The following is a 6,000-nucleotide window of genomic DNA, read 5'->3' on the forward strand; positions in this document are numbered from 1 at the left end:
TGAATATTTTAATTCATCATTAGCAAATGTTTACTGTAGCAACACATTGTCAAATCATGGACTAATTAGGCTTAATAGATTCGTCTCGCCGTTTAGCCTCTACTTATGTAATGGGTTTTTTAATAGTCTACGTTTAATACTCCTAATTAATATCTAAACATTTGATGTGACGGATGCTTAAAAATAAGTCAGGGAACCAAATCAGGCCTCACTCGTGATGGGTGCTACTCCTTCTATTTTCGAGATGACGTATCAGTCAGTCTACTCCTCCGATCCGTCTATTTTCGAGATGACGTATCAGTTAGTAAAACTAGGAGGTGTTTGATCTCTCGAGCTAAAGTTTAGTCCGTGGCACATCGAATATTTGATGGCTAATTAGGAGGATTAAATATGAGTTAATTATAAAACTAATTGCATAGATGGAGGCTAAACGGCGAGAGAATCTATTAAACCTAATTAATCCATCATTAGTGTTGGGGGGAAATATCAACGATCTCCCCTAGCCTATGAAATCAACAGAACTTTAAGGTCCAGGCCCATCTAAGGTAGCAAAATTGTCGTCAGCCCAATATGAAAGGGAGAGGCCACGTTCCGCCTCGCCCGACCGGGAGTCCCGGGGTCGGACACTCCCGACCCCTAGAAGACTAAACTCCGCCTCGCCCGACCCGGAGTCCCGGGGTCGGACGCTCCCGACCCCTAAACTCTGCCTCACCCGACCCTGAGTCCCGAGGTCGGACGCTCCCGACCCCTAGAAGACTAAACTCCGCCTCGCCCGACCGGGAGTCCCGGGGTCCGACGCTCCCGACCCCTAGAAGACTAAACTCCGCCTCGCCCGACCCGGAGTCCCGGGGTCGGCCGCTCCCGACCCCTAGAAGACTAAACTCCGCCTCGCCCGACCTTGGGCGCGAGGGTCGGACTCGCTCGGGTCCACAAGATGAATATTCTCCTCGGGCACGGACTGGAGGATCAGGATGATGATCTCGTGGGTCCCCCTATCGACCTCGCCATAAATGCGTCGCGGCCCTGTCAAGCCAAAGGGGAGCGGCGTCCCCAACGTAACCGGTCCTGAATACCGGTGCGCGGCCGTGCAACGCGAGCTGCAGTGGCCGCGGCTCCTTCTGATTCGCCACAGGGTACTCATGAGCTGCGCCGAACGACACAAGAGAGCGCATCGCTTGCTCTCACACCCCGTGCTCCCAACTACAGTTTCAGGGATGCGACGTCCGGGTCTTACGGTAATCGGCGGGGCAACAGAATCGGACCTCCTCCCCGACGGGCACGGATGCCGAGGCTGAGGCTCATCATCACGCTCGACGGCGACGGCGACCAGGGAGATCATCGACAAGATCGGGAAGGAATCGCCCTCCCTCGCCGGACGCGCTGACAGGGACCGGAGGCCGGAGCAAGAGCGGCAGCCTTGGGACCCTCCCCTTGTATTATTTTTCTACTTAGCTTATCCTTTCTACCTCTCCTCCTGACGCCTGGCTCAACTGTAACCCCGAGCTCCTTCTTGCGCTATAAAAGGAGGACCGGGGGTCCTGAGACGGGGGGAAGCAGACTCTTTTTCCGAAGCAAACAGTACACACTCACACTCCCTTAGAGCACAAGCATATTCAAGAGATCTGGGATCAGTTCCCTCTCTCGCCCATCTGTAACCCCTACTACAGAACCCCGCGTGGGTAACACGAGCAGCCTCGATACTGGACGTAGGGCCTCCTTTTGCCCGAACCAGTCTAACCCCGTGTCTCCCACGCCACCATCCGAAGCCTTACGCGCATAAAAGAAATTTACTAGTCTAGAGTCTTGATCCGCAAATCTTGACAACGACAGTTGGCACGCCAGGTAGGGGACCTTTGCGCGTACATCTCCGGCTTCAGATGGCCAACCACGACGCCAGCTTCACTCCGGGCTCCCTGATCCGCTTCGGGAGTCTGGACTTCCTCGCCACCGGGGAGGGGATCGAGCTGATAGTGGCGAGCGGCCGGGCGCGCGCCGGCAGGCCTCCCCAAAGGGGTGGCTCCGCCTGGAACATAGAACAGCTAAGACGCTTCTACCCCTAGCTTTCGTTTCCAAGTTCTGTACATAGACACTTCTGTAAATTAAAAATTTTACGGAAAAAAGAATTTTGAGTTGGATCCATTCAAGTTTCGCTTCGAACTCAGGGATATCCGACCCTGGCTCTGCCTCAGGGTCGCACATCCCTCGGGGGCTATCAGGGGCTCCGGCCCAAGCCACTTGACATCCTCTCAAAACGCTTTCTCTTTCCAGGCCAACCCTCTTTCTGAACTTTCGGGCATGAAAAGGAGAGAGTGCACGACCGGTGTTCAGGCAAGACTGATCGGACTGCGAAAAAACCTATGTCCCAGCGGCTACGGTGCCTTCACTCATCAATGCTTACTGACACACCCGACAAAACGCCCTAAACTTTACAAGTCCAAAAAATAAGAAAGGGGAATGAAAACTTTTTCACGACAATTAATAGAAAAGGCCTCTATGGCCATCACAAAACAAGTCTGAAACTAATGTATTTACATCTTGGGCACCAGCCCGATACAGTTAGCCCGCCGGGGGATCTTCAGGAGGGACAGCCTCATCCTCCAAGAGCTTCGCCAGGGCCTCCGCCGGGTTGAACACCGACGCGTCGATCTCATCCAGCTCGGCCTCGGAGTAGCCGGCGGCTTATCCTCCGCTCATCCCGGCGAAGTTGATGCCAGAGTAATGGGAGTCGAAGACCCCGAAGGCTCGCCGCACGCCGGTGTGGAGCGCATCCACGGCGATCTCGCGGGCCCGATGGTACATCCCGAGGATACAAGCCGTCAGCGAGCTCGACCCCTCCCCCTGGACCACGCCGAGTTCGTCGCTGACGACGCGGACCGCATCCCGCAGGGCACCGTGCTCACCACGCTCCGCGCCAGGTACGCCCCCATCGCGCCCACTTTCCTTTCGGAAACCGCACGCACGATCAGCCGCAGAGACATCCTCTCCTCCTCGATTCGCGGGTCGGCGCCCTCCATAACTCCGTCTCCCGGAAGATGCGCACACAACATCCGCCCCGATTCAGCCCAAGGCCCACCGAAAGGTAATAAGGGATACGGGGCTGGAAACGCCCCTACGGCCCCTTACGATCTAGAGGTTCGAAGGCTGGCCCGCTACGGGTTCGACAGCCGCCTCAAGATGCCCACGAGCGAGGGGTGAGAAGGGACGGGTCCGCTAGCGACCGTGACCCGGGCGCGCGACGGCCCCAGGTGTCTCAAGCTCACATTCGAGTGTAGACCGGCATCAAAGTTCATGGTTTTTCCACGAGGAAAGGCAACGAGCCCCCGGATCCGACCGAACGGACTCGGGAACTATATGAACTGGCCGGCTGGAGCCTGGGGTACGCCACCAGCCTGGCCCTAGCCGGACCCCCCCGAACGGGGACCGAGATCCCACTCGAATCAACCCGTTAGTAGCTCCAAGAGCACCACAATTCGTCCGACGAGGATAGCGTGGCAGGGCTCGCCCCCTATGTCCTAGCGAACGGACGCCTGAGGGTGAACGAACAAAAGTCGACCCAACCTCTAACCGGTCCCCTGCGACGCGCGGGGGCTCGGGGGCTGGCCTCGCAACCTAAGGCCACGCGCATGGTCCTAACTTAAGGTTTTCGGACGAAAGGGAATGACTAGGCGTCCCCAGCGCCGAGCAGCGCACAGGATGAGTCGTCCAATCGGACCCTTCGGTCAACACCATCCAAACAGCTCCCCTTGCCCCGGATCAAACGAAGAGAACCCCGCACTAGCAACCACTACAGCCTCTGGAGGAGCGTTCCTGCTCCACCACAGGCTCGGGGGCTACTGTTGGGGGGAAATATCAACGATCTCCCCTAGCCCACGAAATCAACAGAACTTAAAGGCCCAGGCCCATCTAAGGTAGCAAAATTGCCGTCAGCCCAATATGAAAGGGAGAGGCCACGTTCCGCCTCGCCCGACCGGGAGTCCCGGGGTCGGACGCTCCTGACCCCTAGAAGACTAAACTCCGCCTCGCCCGACCCGGAGTCCCGGGGTCGGACGCTCTCGACCCCTAGAAGACTAAACTCCGCCTCGCCCGACTGGGAGTACCGGGGTCGGATGCTCCCGACACCTAGAAGACTAAACTCCGCCTCGCCCGACCCGGAGTCCCGGGGTCGGATGCTCCCGACCCCTAGAAGACTAAACTCCGCCTCGCCCGACCCTGGGCGCGGGGGTCGGACTCGCTCGGGTCCACAAGATGAATATTCACCTCGGGCGCGGACTGGAGGATCAGGATGACGATCTCGTGGGTCCCCCTATCAACCTCGCCATAAATGCGCCGCGGCCCTGTCAAGCCAAAGGGGAGCGGCGTCCCCAACGTAACCAGTCCCGAATACCGATGCGCGGCCGTGCGGCGCGAGCTGTAGTGGTCGCGGCTCCTTCTGATTCACCAGAGGGTACTCATGAGCTGCGTCGAACGACACAGGAGGGCGCATCGCTTGCTCTCGCGCCCCGTGCTCCCAATGGCAGTTTCAGGGATGCGACGTCCGGGTGTTACGGTAATCGGCGGGGCAACAGAATCGAACCTCCTCCCCGGCGGGCACGGATGCCGAGGCTGAGGCTCATCATCACGCTCGACGGCGACGGCGACCAGGGAGATCATCGACAAGATCGGGAAGGAATCGCCCTCCCTCGCCGGACACGCTGACAGGGACCGGAGCAAGAGCGGCGGCCTTGGGATCCTCCCCTTGTATTATTTTTCTACTTAGCTTATCCTTTCTACCTCTCCTCCTGACGCCTGGCTCAACTGTAACCCCGAGCTCCTTCTTGCGCTATAAAAGGAGGACCGGGGGTCCTGAGACGGGGGGAAGCAGACTCTTTTTTTGAAGCAAACAGTACACACTCACACTCCCTTAGAGCAGAAGCATATTCAAGAGACCTGGGATCAATTCCCTCTCTCGCCAATCTGTAACCCCTACTATAGAACCCCGCGTGGGTAACATGAGCAGCCTCGATACTGGACGTAGGGCCTCCTTTTGCCCGAACCAGTCTAACCCCGTGTCTCCCACGCCACCATCCGAAGCCTCGCGCATAAAAGAAATTTACTAGTCTAGAGTCTTGATCCGCAAATCTTGACAACGACAACGATCACCTTCGTCGGGATTAAGAGCACCATTTAAGAAGTTGCGACTACCGCCTCCCAAGCCAAGACAACGTAAGAAGAAAGCAAAGGAGCCTGAGGTGACTCCTGAGGAACGCTGGGAGGCAATGACTCATGAGGAACGCTAGACCGAAATCCAAGTGCAATCTAGTGAGTGGTTGAGGGAACAAAGGGAATTAAGAAAAGCAAGGGAGATGGAGCCACCGCCAGTAGATCGAAGAGAATTATATAAATTCATCAAGATGCAAGAACAAGCCAAGAAGAGTCAACCACTACTATCGAACTATGAACGGGCATTAGTAAAGGTTGATGAGATGAAAAAAAGGAAAAAAGTCGAGTTGCCAGCTGCACCGCCAAGTGAACCGAAAAGGTTAGCCCTGATTCGCTAAAGAAGCTATCAACAAAGATGTACAAATTCTATCAATGGTACATGAAGTTGTCTGCCAACGAGAGGGAGATATTGGGCCTTAAGATAAAACCGATAGATTTTCACGGCGAAGGCGAGGCAGTCCTGTGGCTACGATTCAAGGATATATACAAAGTGTACCATCATGGTGCCCTAGACGCCTCTCTGATGAGCGCATGGACTCTGTAAGTGTCCATTTATATGTACATGTAAATATTGGCTCATATCATTTTTTTTGTGCATGCGTCGCCATACTAATTAACTTCGTCTTCCATTTTATGTGGGATGCTAATTTGGACGTGCCGACATGAAGCATACCTCCATATTGGCTTCATGGATCCATCTATAGTGAACTAAGTCCAGATACGATATTTTCCAGACAAAACGTTACTAGCAGTATACAATTCTTTAGACAGACAAAAATTAAAGGATCACATACTACTTCC

Source organism: Setaria viridis, chromosome 2, assembly GCF_005286985.2.
Source record: "Setaria viridis chromosome 2, Setaria_viridis_v4.0, whole genome shotgun sequence".
NCBI classification, from domain to species: Eukaryota; Viridiplantae; Streptophyta; class Magnoliopsida; order Poales; family Poaceae; genus Setaria; species Setaria viridis.